The sequence below is a fragment of the Mesoplodon mirus genome (genome assembly GCF_964341445.2).
Source record: "Mesoplodon mirus genome assembly, chromosome: 3".
NCBI classification, from domain to species: domain Eukaryota; kingdom Metazoa; phylum Chordata; class Mammalia; order Artiodactyla; family Ziphiidae; genus Mesoplodon; species Mesoplodon mirus.
In genome coordinates this window covers 135,934,643-135,952,655 of record NC_138978.1, presented here as the reverse complement: position 1 = coordinate 135,952,655, position 18,013 = coordinate 135,934,643, and the positions used below count along the sequence as shown (strand labels likewise).

At 46.1% G+C, this 18,013-nt stretch overlaps 1 long non-coding RNA gene across 1 annotated transcript in view; it reads right to left on the bottom strand.

Moving 5' to 3' along the window:
• Positions 1-18,013, bottom strand: part of LOC309799860 — a 51,411-nt gene that overhangs the window by 24,554 nt on the left and 8,844 nt on the right. The window contains exons 2-4 of the long non-coding RNA XR_014293365.1: positions 9,933-10,064; positions 9,375-9,504; positions 9,038-9,101 (exon numbers count right to left, since the gene is read on the bottom strand). This is a non-coding gene — a long non-coding RNA (uncharacterized lncRNA). The remainder of the gene's footprint in view (positions 1-9,037; positions 9,102-9,374; positions 9,505-9,932; positions 10,065-18,013) is intronic.

Sequence of the window (18,013 nt, the reverse complement as noted above, 5' to 3'; positions counted from 1 at the left end):
TTAATCATATGGCTGAACTAAGGATCTCTCACTTTTGAACCAAGAAATCAAAAGCTTCCAGAAGTTGAGTCTAAATTTTACACTTACATAAGATACTTCATACAGAATGCTAAAGTATAATAACTAAAGAGCTCTGAAAATACTGGAATCATTCATATTAGTATGATTTTATAATGTGGATAATAGAGGATTTAAGAAATTGGCAGAGGCAACTGCAGACTCATTTGTTATCATTTCTGTGAATAAAATGAGAAAAACGAAAAAAGAATGGCTGGCAATTTTAGGTAGTTTGCTTAATCTCCATACTAGGAAAGACTAAGCAAAAAAAAAAAAAAATTCTAAAAATCTTATTTTTTGAAAGTACCTACAAGTGTATATGGTCTTTTTATACAAAATAACTTGGAATTATGAACTGTCAAATGAGTCTAATCTCCCCTGATGATAAAATTGCTGACTTTATTTGAAACTATGAAATGAAAAATGAGGTAATAATCAGAAATTCTTAAGAAAAGGAGTAGAAAAAACAAAATTATAAGAGTTATGTTAAAAAATATTTTGAAACAAACATAAAATCCCCATTACTGGTACAGAGCTTTTAAAACCTTATTTTGGTTTTAAGTTTTAATAAATATTTATATGTTTACATAATTACTGTCATAAGGAAGACACAATTTTAGGTCAGCTTTCTTCATTCTTTCTTTATTAAGCATTATTCTATTTTGCTCCATCATCCTGTAATTATAATATAGTAACTGTGTAGCTTTCTACTAAGTGGATATAATTTCCTTAACTATTTTCCTATTGTTAACAATTAAAGGTGTTTCCAATTTTTTGTTATTACAAATGACATGACAATGAGCATCTTTATATAATAATTTTCTGGATTATAAATTATTTGTTGCCATAAGCTTCCAGAATTAGAATTAATGTGTAAAAACCTATTAACATTTTTATCTTGCTAGACATTGCCAAATTACTTGTCTAAAGATGGAACCAAATTATATTGCAAAAATCTTTGCCAACAGAAGACATTATATATAATTTTTGATTTTGCTAAATTAGTAAGTTGGAAACCTATGTTCCATTTCTTTGAATTCTTTGATAACAGAGTGCTGCTGGAGGCTGGGAGGGCAGTCATGTCTGTGAAGGCTCCCCAGAGTTGGAGCGGGGAAGTGGAAAAAGGTAAAAAAAAATACTAATTGTATTTTCCCTCGATTGTTATCTCTCACTCTTTTCTGACTCTGTGTAACTTATATCCAGGTGGCTGGAGAAAAATCATGTGGCAGGGCAAATTGGTATTCCAATAAATTAATAATCACCAGCTTCAAATGGATTTTCAAGACTGGAAATATTGCTGTGACTTACAGTACGTTCTTTCTAATTCTCCTTAAGGACTATTTTTTGAGAAGCTTTACCTGCCCTCCTCAAATGTCCCTCCATCCTCTCTACTTCCTTCACTCTGAGCTGGTGAGGTGCTTCATAGCTCATTAAGAACTCAGAAGTCAGTAAATAGTCCACTGCCAAATCCATTAATTCATTAGCATTTGCGTTGCTCTTTGTATTCCCTTTTACTACAGGAGTGAAAGTTAAAAGGCCATGTGCACTACAGACAGCATTTCGTTTTCCCTCATCTTCTCAAGTACTTCACAGCACTGCGTTTTCTACAACCCAGCTACTCCTTACGAATGATTCTTGCCAAAATTCAACCTCATTCTAGACTAGTAACTCCAACTTAAAATGTTAAAAACTATACGTGTAACATGAAAGCCTCCCTCCTCCCCTAATCCCTGCATATCTTCTTTAGCCAATTCCTGTCTGAACTTTTCAAAATTGTTATCTTCATATATTGTTTCCCTGTCCTCACGTCCCATTTACTCTATAATTTACATCCATCTGACTTCTCTCACCGTAAGCTCTTTGCCCACTCTCCTGAAATTTTACTTATGACGGTCACCAGCGACCTCCATGTCAGTATAGCCAATGAATAGTTTTTGTCCTAATTCTAGGCTCTTTCCTTCTTTAAAAAAGAAAAAGAATAAGAAAAACTAAAACCGTTTTTTTTCTTCTATGCTTTTACACTCTCATCATCTTCTGTCTTGGTATATTTTACTGGCTTTCTGTATTTAATCTGATTTCTAATATTCTATTAGTTTCCTTTATCTTCAGTGGAATAAACCAGTATATGAAGGATTATTCTCAACAGTTAGTTCTCATAATAACAGTACTAGGAGCAGCAGTCAATACTCTATAAAGCTTACCATGTGCCAGACACTATTCTAAGACACTGTTTAAATACATATATATACACACACACACATATATATATATGAGGTTTTCCTCCTCATAAGCCTATGAAATAAGCCTATTATTATACCCACGTTACAAATGAGAAAACTGAGGCAATGAGAGGCCAAGGTCACATGATCAGTACTTGGTGAAGCCCCGCCTGAGTTAATGCCGGAACTTTAGAGTAGACAAGTTAAATAATGTCTCACAGATTGGCCTTAAAAGCGAGCAACATTTAATTAATGACTTGTGAAGTATCAGGAAAAAAATGGAACATTTTTAATTGAATGGGAACTACTAAGTCATGTATCAGTAACTAAGATTGACTCTTATTGAATGAAATTATTTTTCATTATTCTTTTGAAAGAAGAATATTCTTGTGTTAGTGTTTTACAGTTTTCTTCCATTCACATATTTATTAATTTATTAGACGCACGTTTCCTACACACCTTCTATGTGCCAGTGTCTGCTGCAAGCCTTGGAAGATTCAGTGGTGAGCAAAAAATTACAAAGTCCTTGCTCTTAAGCAAGTGTCCAGTGGTGGAGGAAGACAGAGTCAACATGTAAATACATTTTGTACAGCGACAGAAATACGACTGGACAGTGGGATGGAGAGGCAGTGAGGAGGCAGGTCTCTTTGGTCAAGATAGTAGTGGTGGCGTTTGAACCGAGACCTTAGTGATCAGAGGGAAATTGGTCTGGGTAGAAGGATTAGCCAATCTAAAGCTGGGAGAGCAAGAACTAGAGCTTGTTGCATCTGAGGGACTGAAAAAGACAACTGTGCCTCGAACCCCATGAAGGTCAGGGAAACATGTAGTAAGTGACCAGAGCACATGGTCCCTGTGAACCTGGCTAAGTAGTTGAAATTTTCATCTCTTTACAATAGACAGCCTTTAGACATTAGAAGCAGTGCGATAATAGCATCTGATTTGTGCTTTTTAAAAGACTACTTTGACTGTGGAGTGTCCTACAAAAGCAAACTACTTGTGTCTCTATGAAGTGCAGATAGTAAATTTTAAAAAGCCCAATGAGCTCATAAGCAGTTGGTTTACTAACTGTAATCATTTATCTTAACTAGACTTCATTAATATAAGCTTGGTGACCTTGGGGTCTGGGGACATATTAGATTAGGGAAACCCAACTATTTTCAAATAGTGTGATTTGAAAAATTCTCGAAATTGTTGGGGTTCAGGAAGATTATTTTATTGCTGGGCCTGGATGGGAAGTTTAGAATAAGAAAAGAAAGTATGATGGCTGGCTTCCATCTATTCTCCCTTTCTGTGGGAGAAATGATGGTGGGGTGACTACTTTGCTGTTGACCCAATGCTTAAATTTCAGAGCTAGTTCAATCCAGTAAATATTTGCTGAACAACTATTATATGTTAGGCACCTAGCTGAAACTGGGAATATAAAGAGAATAATTAATAATAAAAGCAGGTATGACTAACAAGAGACAGGCACTGTGCTAATGCTTAACATGCACTATCTCAAGTTACATTAATTTACACACTAACCATATGGGGTAGATGCATTTATTATACCATTTTCCGGGTGAGAAATCTAATCCCTTTAAGGGGCTTAAGTTATTTCTCCAAGGTTACACAGCTAGTTAGGGGCATAGGCAGTATTTGGACTCAGGTCTGGTATCAGCACCAATTCTCTTAGCCATTATGCTCTATAAGGACCTTACTTGAGAAGTTCAGGATTATACATATATGGGTCCAACCAACCCTAAGACCATCTGGCAAAACTGGCTGCTTGAGAAGTCCTGGATTTATGTAAGATGCTCTTGGACTGGAGAAGATCGTGAAGGAGGGTCCCCAAAACACACTCTCTATACTAAGGGGCAACAGAAGAGAGAAAGAATTAGCCTACAGCAGTATGATACTGAGGACCAAGAAACAGTGTTTCTCTCTTTTGTGAATAGTTATTAAATTATTTCTACTTCAAAGTATCAGAAAGAAATCACAGTACTATGGACAGTTTGCGGAGCCACCCTATCTTAGCGTGAATCCTGGCAGGTATAGAGTCCATAGTATGACCGTGGCACCTAAGTGTAGTTAAGTAAGCTTTCATTTTTCTTTAGCCTTAAAGAAAAGTAGCTTTCTGATAGGTATAATTTAGGAAAGTCTTCAAAGAAAATATTTGAAGTCCACTATCTCAGAGAAAAGCAATTTTGCAAAAGATCTATCAGCAAAAGCAAGGCCAAACACACTAATTATTTAGTGAGACTTGTATTGTTATATCATTGCTCATGTTGTTTCTTTATGCATTTACCTGGAAGAAGGTTTTTAATGTTCAACAATTCTCAAAGAGATAAAGACCCACACTGATGTGTCAGAAGGAGCTTTGCCCCGGAATTAGATCAGTTTAGGTTTGGCTACTTACTAGAATTAGGTAACATTCTTAATCTTTCTGAGCCTGTTTCCTATCTGCAAATAGGGATAACACTATCTATTACAGAGGGATGTGGTTAAATTAAATGACACATGTAAATGAAATATATCCTTCCAGACTAACATACCTAGTAAATGTTAAGTGATCTGCAAATATTCTGCTTTCTTGAAATGGATGAAACCTGTTATCATGTTCTTAACCAATGGTCTAAATATCAAGACAATATTTAGTTAAAAGTTATATTTGTTCTTTCACTGTCCATCTGCATTTTAACATATTCTAACATATTCTCCTTGATCAATTGTGTCAATATTAGTAACATTTGTCATTTAAGCTATTACTGTTCATATGTTTAAAATATTTCAGTGTGATATAAGTCATTACTCAAAGGGATGCCTAGCTGGCTTTATCAAAGATTTATTTTAAGTAAAAATAAAAGACACATTTTTCATTTTCACCAAGTTTTATTGAACAGTGTATTCATTAACTGTGTGAACTTTCTGGCCAACCCAATACAGTAGCCAAGACATGGAAACAACCTCACTGTTTTTTTGTGGATAAATGGATGAAGAAAATGGGGTGCATACAACCTACTATTATTCAGCCATGATAAAGAAGGAAATCTGGCTACTTGTGACCACATGGGTGGATTTGGGGGGCATTAAGCTACATGAAATGTCAGACAGAGAAAGATAAATACTTTAGGATCTCATATGTGAAATCTAAAATACTGAACTCATGATAGAAAGGATGGAATGATGGTTGCCAGAGCTGGGGGTTGGAGGTGAGGAAAATGAGTGAAGATGATCAAAAGGTAAAAACTTCTAGTTATAAGATAAGTGAGTAACGGTGATGTCATGTACAGCTTGGTCACTGCAGTTAACAATACCGTATTTTATGTTCGAAAGTTGCTAAGAGAGTAGATCTTGAAAGTTCTCATCACAAAAATAAAATTTGTAATTATGTGAATTAAGGTTAACTAAACTTATCGTGGTCGTCATTTCACACTATATATATATATCAATCATCACATTGTACAACTTGGACAGATACAATATTATATATCAATTCAATCTCAATAAAACTGGAGAAATCTCATTTATATTTTGGCATAAATATATCAAATGGGTTTCCTGACAAGATGAATAATAACTATAGATAAAAGGAAATAAGATGTTGCTGTTGCTGTTGTCTGCTTTTCCGGAGCGCAAGACACTAAAAAGGGGGGAGGGGAGTATGGGCTTGCAAATGCTGCTCCACGGGCCCTAATGCTGTGATACAGACATTTAGTCCAGATCTGAAAGAGAACTTGAGTCATTTCAACCAATCTGCAAAACAGTCGTGTTCAAACGTGAAGAGATGAAGAGATATCAGTAAATTCTTTTTCACACTGCAAGAAATCTGCCTTCAGCTTTCAGCAAAACCTCAGTTTTGGGGTTATGAGGGTAACAGTTCTTAAGCAAGCAGCACAATGCTTTCACCAGTGCTTTCTCCCTACGATGAATAAGTTTTCAGTCTCCCCACCAGTGCTCATCCCTTCTCCCCTTAATGTCTTGGCCAAAATTCAACCATCAGCCCAGAAAACTCTTTCCCAGTTTCATTGCCTGTACATGACCACGTTATTTCAATCACCTTGGCACATTTATATTACCTACTTCCTAAGGTAGGTATTATATATATGAGATTTTAAATAAAAGAATGCCTGTAAAGTACTTAATGCTCAACTCCTAGCACAATATCAATATTCCGTAACTGCTGACTAGCATTATTATTATATCATTTACATTAAAACTGATCTGTACTTTCTTTCACACACCCATGTTCTTTGTCCCCAACTGGGGTAGAGGAAATAAATGAACATATATTGATTATCTACAGTAAGAGTATAGAATGCAGTGTAGGCTATAGAATTAGTGGTGTTCAAGACTGAAACTGACCTGGATTTGAATTCCAGACCTCTCACTTACTTAAGACTTTACGACGCCTCAGTTCCCTTACCGATAATTAGAGATAATAGACATTTCAGGGACCACGGTAAGGATTAAAAATATTATAATGTTTGGATCCAGAAAGGGCATTCATTACCTCATTTAATGTAAACTCTTAGATAATCTGATTGAGTTTTGAGAATCTGATAACGGCTCTGCATCCTTTTGCTAAATATAATTAGATAGGTAGATAACTATTCATAACATTTTGCATAGAATTCCAGGGCTTTGCTAATACGAAAATCAATCAAAGGCTTTAGTTGGCACAAAGAACTCAGAGAAATTGTTATGGGGCAAGAATTAGAATTCTTCTTGAAATACAGACTATCATCCTGGAGAAGAAAGGACAACATTTTAATGTGGTTAAATTTGGGTCAAAACTATGCACTTCCTTAATGGTGTTTCTACCAGCTCTTGATTTGACTGGGATTGAAATTTCTGACATTACTGTCCCCATCACAGACTTGAAAACCTGGCAGACAATCAAGTGCAACCTACAGTTAAAGGTCGCTCATCTAAAAACATGGGTATGTTACTACCATTCTGACAAGAGCGTTATGAAGATTAAGAAAAAGCACAAATAAACTCTCCTAACACCTGACAGCCAAGTAATACATCTTTCAGCTCTTTCAATTCTTTTTCCTGCTTACCTGACTTATTTCCTTCCCTGCTCTGAGTTCTCACTGTGTTTCATGTCCCACAATGCTGAAGTCATTGTAATGCTTTTACTCAGGAATCTCATTTAACATTTAGCATAGTAAATAAGAAAGCCTAAGAAGTGACTGAGGTAAACTGTCATTATTGCATCATTCTGATAACCTGATTTGTCCGGAAATGTAACTATGTGATTCTCCTTTACTTTCAGTTGCTCACCATTCATGGGCACAAATTGAGTGTATATCAGATATATTAAATTCCTGGAAAATTATCTGTGGTGTGATTTGGGGTTCTATTTGTGTACTACAGCCTTCCTAAAACTAAACTATTATCATTTCTACCCCTCTTCTGTCTGAAAATCCTCAAAACATAAGTTCTAATTAATAGTTATACTAGTTGGCATTATAGTCATTCTTTTTTGCTTTTTCTCTGATTGTAAGTCTCTTCTGACTCTTAAGTCAATTAAATGGGTTCTCTACATATGAGGAAGCTCAGAGAGGAAAATAGGATGAGTAGGGTAAGAAGACATTCACACATAGAATTAGTGGAAGCCTTACCAGTAACAAAACTAGTGAAATTAGAGCTAATTAATTAGCAGCCAGGAAAATTTCATTATGTGTTGTCATTAACTGGTCAACTAGGGTAACTAGGCTTACAAACAATAGAAAGAAAGAGTAGAAAATCTATTGGTTCTGCCAGCTTCTCCTGCTTGTTATCAGCGCAATTTTCTCCTAGTTTATGAAACAATAACAGTTTGGTATTAGAATTTAAATGCCATCAATATAAGATATGGAGATATGTGAAGCCTACTACACTTTCTTCGTAAACTAGTTCTATAGCATCATAAATCCCACAGTAGAATGATTCATTTCAAAGACAAAATTCATGCAGAGTACACTATTTGTTTAAACTTCAAAAAAATCAAAAAAGATTGCTATATCTTGTTAGATATGTTATGAGCCCAAAGATATGTTATGAATCCCAAAGCCAGCCAGGCTATCCCTCTGCATTTCTTTGTCCTAACACAGGCTTTTGTCCACCAGCATCCCCGTCGGCCCCTATACAGAAGAGAACACCGTCTGTTCATCAAGAGCCCCACGCCGCAGACACACGGCGCGGAGTTAGAGCTCAACGATGAAGCTGGAGGAGAGGCAGGGATCTCCCAGTTGTGTCCGGCCTGGTGGGATTCTAGAGAAGCTATTTCTTTAGGAAGCGTCCCTTTCTTCAGACAGACTGGGGCATTTCCAGTGGCTGGCCACAGTGCCCCGAAAAGGTGGACTCAGATGGACTTGGGCATCAAGGAAGGTCCTGTGGGGGGCTCACGGGCTGTTCTTCCGTGTTTCGAACATACAAATCAAGGTGGGGGCAGGCCACCACTAGTGCAGGGCCGACCAGAAGGCACGTCAACAAAGTGTCCCCTCCCTAACCCCTGCAGCCCCTTCTAACAAAAGGAAGACCAAAAGGAAGATGTCCAGGGAAGCCTCATCTACAAGGTGGAGGAGCAACATTCCTCGGTGCAAGTGTCCTGGCCGTGGCTGCAGCGGGAGGACCACACCATGCCACCCCCTGGCTGGGTGTCATGATGAAATTTGGACATTATACCAGAAGCCAAAGGGTCACTCCACCAAACCCTCAAGAAAAGGATGAGGGACGAAGCATGTGTGCCCTCGAAGCCCCAATCTTCTGGTGCTCCAGTCTTCAAAACTTACACAAGCTGCCTCTTACATGTCTCCTTTAGTTGTCACCTTGGGACAAGGACCTCTGAGCACCTGACTGAGGAAACAGAAAGGCCGCTGCCACAATCATCCTACTGAGCCCTCTCCCCTCCCCTCAAAAAGGGCCAGCAGCCCCCTTCCCTTGAAAGGGCTTTTCTTTAGAAAGGGCGGCCTGGACTTAGCATGACAGGGGAATGCAGTTTAGAGACACCTGGGACCACGGGGTGCTTTCAAAGCCTCTCCCCGCCCTTCCAGGTCTTGTCTGGTGGGGTTTTCAATATTAACGCCGCACAGAGAAATAACACCCAGTGCCAGGATGAAGTGTTCTTACGTGCACAGGGTCAGATGGAGGGTTGAGGCCCCGAGCGTGGTCCAGTGTCACGGGAGTGGGGGCGGGGCGGGGGGCTGGCCGTGAAGAAACAAGAGGAGGAGGGGCAAGGCTCAGTACTGGATCCTGCTGACTACACACACCCACACACACACACCCACACACACCCACACACACACTTATAATCTTTAGCTGCCCCATGAACTTTTTGTGAACTGTTTAAAACTGGAGGTCTGTTGAACAAACAGCGGCGCCACTGCCAGCCATAATTTCATTGCAACGAGCTAAAGACTGTTAACTCTTCAGGTTCCAGGCCAAAGATGGACCTGAGCGGAAAGGGCCAAGGAGCCGGGGGCCCTGCCTGGCGTGAGGCCCTTCTCCAGAGCGACAGCCCAAATCCTGGGCAGGAACACCCTCATCCTGGGCAAAGGCCGTACTGCGTACACCCCACCATCACTGAGAAACGGGCCCACCCCCCATCTCTCTGGGATGTAGAACTAACTAAGGGGATCTTGGGCACAAGGGACACAGAGATAGGGTCAGAGACACCGCCACACTCACCCCATTCCTCTTCTAGAAGCGGCTATTGAAATAGTTGGGGGTCTTTCTTACTTTCTTCTTCTTCTTTTTTTTTTAACCTCCAAGGAAAAGTTCTTCAAAAGTGACTTCCCTCACCCTTGGCTGTGGGTCACGCTGCAGGGGGCAAATGACGTGATTTAGATGACAGACAGAGCAGGCGCTTTGCTGCTGTATATAAGAGGCTCATCTGCCCCTATTTCTCAACGACCCCCCCCTTTTCTTCCACAGGTGGGTGATGCTTCTGGAAGTGCCAAGATGTGTGAAGTCAGTCATGAAAAGCACTTTACAAGCACCAACCTGTTTCCAGTGGGAGCTGCTAAGCTACACCTTGGCTCTGGGTTATAACCCTTTTTTCCAGCAGTGGAGAGAAGGGGGCAAGGATGTGGGATAGGGATGAAGAGGGAAGGTGGCCAAGAGAAGGGGTCAGCCGGGGAGATGGAGGAGGGTCTGGTTTCTGAAGAACAGACCAGGAATTGTGGTGGCTGCCCGCTGAACACCCAGTTCTGGGAGAGACCCGGCTTGCAAAACGCAGACTCGCCGCGTGGTCTCCGGCTTTCGGTCTGGCCCTAGGGCCAAGCACAGGAGAGCCTGAGTCTCCCTCGACAGACTTGTGCAGTCATCTGGTCCGGGAGCCAAGAGTTATGATTAGCATCCGAGCTTGGCCTGGACGCTGGGGAGAAGAGCCTGATTGGCAGAAAGAGGTCAGAGGGACCAAGATTAGGAGCTGTCCCCCCAACCTCGGCATCCCTGAGTGAGGGCACCTTGGCCCTCTGTGAAAAGACACGAGGGGGCACACGGGTCCCCAGCTGCACCCACCACCGTTCTGCCGATTCCTGCCATGAAGACACCATTATGGAATGAGGAGAAGGAGAGAACGTTTGTTTTTTTTTCTTTAAAGGCGACTTCCCTTGGCAGGCAACAAACAGATTGCAAAGGAAGGAGCAGTGGCAGTGAGAGGCTGGCGTGAGCGCAGGGAGGAAGGCAGCACCAGGCCACTCCTGCCACCTCTCCTTTCTCTCCACCCCAGCTCCTCCTGGCACCGGGCCACTTTCCACTGCCTCCGCCCTTGAGGCGCTGATGGATTGGTTCAAGTCTGCACAGCACGCTTGTCAAGTGACAGCGACGGAATGGGAAGCAGCGCCACCAAACCATCCCAACTCCACTCCAATACTAACGGTGCCCCTTCCTAGGGCCTCACTCTCTAGGCACCCCATGCCGCATCAGGCACTTATCCAGTTAGTGACCAAGAAGACCTGGACGGGTTTTGGGGAGCTTCCGGCTCAGAAGGCCGGGCAGACGGCAGGGCTCCCAGCCAGCATGCCATGTGCCACGGTCCTCCGTAGGCTGGGGACCTCTTCGGGGAAGGGGTGTCTCTCACTGCACGGGCATGGCTGGTTCTCTGTGGAGGACACGCGCGCGCGCGCGCGCGCGCGCGCAGTCACCACAGCCTCCCGGCTCCCACTCTCATCCACGGTGTGTCTCTGGGCAGGTGGCCGGACCTCTTCAACTTTGGCCCCCTCATCTGTAAATCTTTGGCACCGTGTTTTCCAGAGGATTAAACTGCACTATGGACTTGAGTTCTGCCTGGCAATAGCTGGTGCAGGCCACATCTAACCCATTAAACAGCATCTGACTCCACTAAACATTCTACGTAACAAACAAACCCCAGAATGGCTACATAGTTTCCTTGCGGCAGAGGGAAGGCTGAGGCAGGGACACAGAGGGGGCCAGGGAGAGGTGACCTTCTGCAGAGTGTGTGGCTTTCATGGAAGCCCAAAACTGATGGCACGGGAGCCCTTCCTGGGACTGCTCCAAGCGCAGACTGAGTCACACACAGGCACTTCTCTACTGGCGTCAAGGAAGGGAGGGATGAAGAAGTTCCTATTTTAGCACTGGGGGCCGCGAGGAGGTGGGAGATGAGAAAAAGCGGTCCAGGGTGTGCAGCGTTGGGGCAAGTCCTCCTGGGATGTTTTCCCCAGTATGTGTAGCACTGGGGAGAGGGGAACCCCAAGGATGCCCCCACGTCGGGGGGAGGGTCGCAGGCTTCCTGGGGTGTGGCTGAAGGAGGTCGCCCGACTGGGTCCTGCAGCCGGGCATGGGTGCTGGGGGGGGTGGGGGGTGGGAGGAGTGATCCAGCCTGCCCAGGCTCTGTCTCTTGGCACACTCCAAGTCATGGCTGTCGCCGCCTCCAGAGGCGTCCCCACTCACGACCCAAGTTTTGCATTAGTAACAGAGCTGCGGAGCAGGAGTGCGGGTGTGACGGGGTGGGGGACGGGAAACTCACGTGGCTGGCCCTGACCTTTTGAGCAACCAGAACCTTCCCTGCCTCCTCCCAGGGCGCCAGGATAGCGCCGCGAGCCACTCGGGTCAGTCGGGAGTGAACTTGGCCCGCAGCGGCGGCGGCGAGTGGGGGAGGGGCGTCCCCTCGCCCCCTCCCCCGCCTCAGCCCCGAGCACGGATCGGTCGGCAACAAAGGGATTTTCTCTCCCATCACACACACCCGCGCTGCCGCAGGCTCCTCGCCCCTCCTACGCCAGGTCCGCGCGCGCGGGGCCGACCCCGCACACGCACCCCCCGCCCGACCTTCCAGGACCCCCGGCTCTCTCGGCCAGCCCCCGACCCCAGCTCACCCCGCCCGCGCGCTCCTCTGGGATCCCCCTTCCCAGGCGCCTGCCGCCGAATCTCTGACAAAAAGCAACTTTGGGTGGGCGCACGGAGAACCCAGGATGTGCGGCGGCGCGCCCCAGGGGAGTGGGCACTGACTGGAGACCGCTCCGGCCCATCGTCCTGCGCTCCCTTCGGCCAGTCTGGAGTGTTCTCTCCGTGGACGCCTCCCCCACCTTCCCCGATTCAAAGATGCAAGCCAGGTGTAGCCAACTGTAAAAGGGGGCTCGGGGGCTTGGGGAGGAGGCACCAGCAAGGATCGACCGGGAGAGCCGCTGCCAAACCGGGGCTGCCCGCCACACACCCCCTTTCCCAAAAGCAGAGCCGTGGCCCCCCGTCAGCTCTTGGACCAACCTCAGACACTTCCCCTTCCCCCCGCCAACCCGCCCCCGCCCCCGACGCCAGGCCTCGGCTTTTTGTTCCTTTCGCTTTCTTTCACGGTTGTGCCACACACAACCACGCGTGTATGCAAGAGGGGGCCCCATTTGGAAGCTGGTGTCCCTCAACAGGAGGCAGCAGCCCAGGACAGGAAACCGAGGTTGAATGCAATTAATCGACCTGACTCCACTCCTCCCCGCCCACCCACCCTCCACACCCGCCCGGGTCTGGTCCCTACAGGCTGGGATCCCACTTGGAGTCTACACAACCTGGAAACAAATCCAGAATAAACGATCCATAGACCACGACTCTAGAGGGGGTGTCACTGCACTGCAGCCTCCATCAGGGCTTTGTAGAAATAAAGTGAACTCACTGCAAACTCCTCCCCCCACAAGGAACAAGCTATACCAGAAAGCTATTAACGACAGCTATCATTAGTACACACAGGAAGCACAAAGGAACTTTTTACGAATAAAAGATGCATAAAACACAGGGTCCTGTGATCTGCACCCGGCTTCCCTGCTGATTGTGTGCAGCCTGGGAGTCCTGGGAAGGCTGGGGATGAGGGTCAGAGGAGGACAGGGGCTCCCACTTTCTTTACGAGGAACAATAGGAACCCCACGTCTGTTCATCTTGGAACCCGGAACACCCCAAACAAAGCTGTGGGAAAACTGCGGTAGACGTGGGGGCCCGTGAATTCTTCTAGCTGTTCAGAGCTTAATTACTCCTCCTTGATCCGTGGGACCAGACACGACACCACCAAGGTTAAAATGCCCCAAACAGCGCCGAGCAGATGTGAGCGAGCTGGCAGACGCGCAAATGAGGCCTGCCTCGGAGCACGATAACAAGTGACCAATACGTTGCATATCGTTGAAAGAAAATTATTTTTCTCTGATTTGCATTTGCTTCGGGGGGAAAAAAAAGCCAACCAGAGTCCCTCTTCACAAGCACGAGTCTAATCCTGGAAATGCAGCCCGGCTGCTTTAAGAGAGCTGGAAGGAGGGAAAGACTGCCAGCGCTTTGGCGTTGCAGGCTTGTCTATCTTTCCGCCTTTCCTCCAAGGCGAAACTCGTTTTGCAAGCAACATTCCTACAGAAAATGGCACACGTCATAAAAAGAGACGAGTTTATAGAACTGGCACCGAAGTTCATGTATCATTCCAGAAGCATCTCCCAGCTCCCCTCTAGGGAACCCAACTAGATGTAGAAGTCCACATTATAACCCAGAGAGTAGACCTGGGGGCAGGGTGGGGCGGAGGTGGACCCATAATTTGCAGATATCCTGCAAGCTGTACACTCAGGGGCCGAAGTCACACAGAAGGGCACGATATAGAGTTAAGTCAGCTCTAAATGATCCTCCAAAGCCCGGGGGCCAGGGCTGCGGAAGCCTTCAACCTTGAGGTTGGGGGGAGTGGTGTTTACACCCAGCTTGCCCCAGGACAGCCCTGGGGCAGGCCCATCTTCTGGACCAACCTGAGGACCATCCTGAGCCCGCCAGCTTGGACCGGCCCAGCGGGGTATTGCTGCCACCCACCAACTGTTCTCCCTCCCACCCTGGCGCCTCCCCGCAGTGCCTGGCAGAGGACCAGGAACTCAAGAGAAGGCCGGGCTCTGGGCATTTAGTTGATTAAGTCACAGAGTGGGTGGCGCTGTGGGCAGACCTCAAGACAGCACCGTTGGTCCTGCAGCTGAAAGGCAAGCGCGCTCTTAAAAACCGGGAAGGCAAAGGGAGGCGGGTGATCAAAAGCCGACTTGCACCCCTCCCCACCCCCATTCACCCCCCCTTCGGGTCCTGAACCTACCCACTTGTGTTTCCAATCCAGGAAACAGGGCCGAGGGCATAGAACACAGCGGCCGCCCGTCTCTTGAACTTGTCTGAATAACAGGGCCATTTCAGAGGAAGAACAACGGCCTTCAGAGCCTCTGCAATTTCCAGAAAGCCTTCAGTTAATAATACATTCTTTCCAACAGGCTTGCTTTAGGGCGGAAAGTTATTTTCCCAAATCTTAACAACCCGGTCACAAGCCACTGAGGCCCCAGGTCAACAGATCCCGGCCAAACCCCTCCAGACAGTTGACACTCATGACCCCGCAGGCCTTCTCCTGCCACCTCTGCCTAACAAGTTCCCTAAACCACAACACACCAACCAGCGCGCACGTCCACCACGATCCCAGGAGCCAGAAAGATGCGTGTCGCGGGGGGCGGGTGCCGCCGCCGAGGGCTCTCTCGCAACGCATCCGAGGGCTCCCGGGCCAGCAAGGGGCGGCCACCTCTGCAGCTCTCCGCGGGCCTGCACGGTGCGCGCTCTGTGTGAGCGCCGAGGAGGCACAGCGCTGCTCGTGCGCCAACAGCTGTCACATTATTTGCACTCGCTGTAAACAGCCTTCACACTCCCCCCTTACCACACAGTTAAGGCCAGACTAACAATCCAGTTAGAGATCAAACCAACAACAGCAGCATTGTGTCTGCCTTCGCACCAAGCCCAGCAGCTGGCAGGTTTCTCCGGAACAAGAGACCGCCCTCCCCCCACCCCTCCAGGCTCCAGCCAAGGCTAGCCGAGGCAGCAATGCGTGTGTCGCTGCTGATTGTTAAAGCAAGAGAACACAGCCATTTCGCGCAGAGTTCTGTGCGGTTCATCAGCTCTCCCAGAGTTTCCTCCTCCCAGGCCCCCTCCCCCATTTCCTCAGCTGGGAATAAAGGTTGTTCAGACTCCCAGGGTCGGTTTCTCTGCTCAGCAAAGTGTGGGTCGGCCTGCCCCGGCCAGGCCTGGGGTCCTGCAGCCCTCTCTACCGTGGTCCCAGAGGCTAGGCAGCCCGGCACTTTCTGCAGCCCAAAGCCTCGTGTGTTTCGGAAAACCGTCCAACTCCCTGAATCCTTCCTGGTCGCCCCACTGACCAAAATGTCTCCTTTTAATGATTTTTGGTTAAGTCGAACATTTCCATAATCGTCATTATTAGCGCAAATTACATGCCTAATCGGTCCTTAAATAGATTTTAATTAAATAATCATACAAGGCTCATTTTATGACTTAAGAAAGGCATTAGTTTTCGTTATAAACTTTCCACCAGGATATAGAATACTGATAGCAGACATACACTTATTCTTTGAAAAGCACCAATAACTGATGGGCAGAGTGTTGGGAAAGCAGACCCTGCTTCACACCTTCTGGAATCCAAGTGGAGACTAGACAGACCACATCTGCACAACTTTCCTCCGGAGAAGGGAGAGGGGATTTCTTCCTCCAAAGCATTACTTTTGTCTTCCCTTTGGGGCCAGGAGAAAGGAACCCCAAATGTTCCTTTTCCTTGCCCATCTGAAGAGATCTCTCCAGCTTAGAAGTCTCTTCTAGAGACCACTCCTCGCCACCCCCATCTGTTTTCCACCCCTCAGTCTGCTGAGAGCCGTGGTGGAAAGCAGGCAGGCTGTGCTTGTTAAATGCTGTGTAAAATGCTGTTAATAAAATAATAAATACAAAGGATGGAGGCTGCTGGTTCCATGGGTGTTTTGACTGGAAATGCCTTGGCACTTGTCATGTGTTTATGGGAGGGCAGACAACTCTAGGATTTACATAGTTTGGACATCTCTGTACTTCATTTATTCTTTCCTAATTGACGTAGGCCTAGAGCTATTTCAAGTTTGCATTTGTACAGAACTGTTAAATGCCTAAGAGTTTCTCCAATTAAACCAAGTTTTAAATCAGACCCAAGGCTGGAACGTACTCTCAGCCTCACCCCACTCCACCCTTCTGCCTCTGTGGCTGGAGAAAACAAACAGACACTCAACAACGATCCCCTGTCCTTGCTCTCCCCACCTTCACCACCCCCACCCCCGGGGGGGGGGCACCTAGGGCAAAGGTTAAGGTGTCTTCAGATTACAGGCAAGGCCCTGGCTACACACACTGGAAAGCACTGCAGTTGGGCGCATCCTGGGCATACTCGAACCTCTAAAATAGTGAGCTAAGATGGGGGAAAACTGCTGGCCTGGTAAAACCCACTGTTCACAAAACAATGTCAGCAAAGGCTGAAAGGCATTCTTTAGAGAGGTACCAGGGACTCATGCCTACTGAAGCTCTTTCAGCACAAAGGCTTTTAGGGGAAGAAGGGAAAAGGGGGGTTGCGGGGAGGAGAGAAAGGGAGGGCTCCTATTTCAGAGCAGGCATCCCCAGAGAGTCAAGAACCAAGTGTAGCTTCAATCAAATGCTGACTTCCCCTCTGGGAGTCTAGTAGGAAACCTGATCACAGTAGCTTACTACCGGCCTGGATCCATACAGGTCTGGTTTTCTTCTCATGCTAGTAATTTTTTAAAATACATATCGATAGAAAAGAAGCAATCCCTGACAGACTTTTATTGAAAACCACACTGAGACCTCATAACATCCAGACTTAATCCCTATCAGACAAACCACAGCACCTCCGGCCTCTGCAGCGGGCCAGACCCACCAGGTCTCTCCCCTCCAGCCGCTGCTGTTCCCTCTCCCCGAAAGAATGACGGGAGGACTTGCCAAAGAGCACCTAGATACCGGTTCTGGAATCAATTCCTAACCATATAAATGATCCCACTTAGGGGGAGAAAAAAAAATCCCAGCCTTTTCATATGGATTCCTTTAAAGCCCAGAATGCAAAGAACTGTAACAAAGGGAAAGAGGAACCCACGGAGGCAGACCTGGAGGAATAGCCTCAGGAATACCCTTGGAGGGGAGCTTAACCTGCAGTTTGGTCCCCAGACACTGGCCTACGCAGGTCTTGGTTGGGGGGGGGGCGGCTGGCATCTCAGGGGCAGCAGGGAACGGAGAAGCAACCTATAGGAATCTGACCAGTCATTCAAAGCAATTACTAATCCTCCAGGCCTACTATGTGCCAAGTATTCTTTGATCCTAAAGGTGGAAAATTATTCCCAGTCTTACAAATGAAGAAACTTACTGAGGCTCAGAGGCCATAAATAACCTGCCCCCAAGGTCACACAGCTAGTAAAAATGGGCCACGGTCAAACTCAGTCCTGGAGTTGAGGAGAGGAGCCAATTAT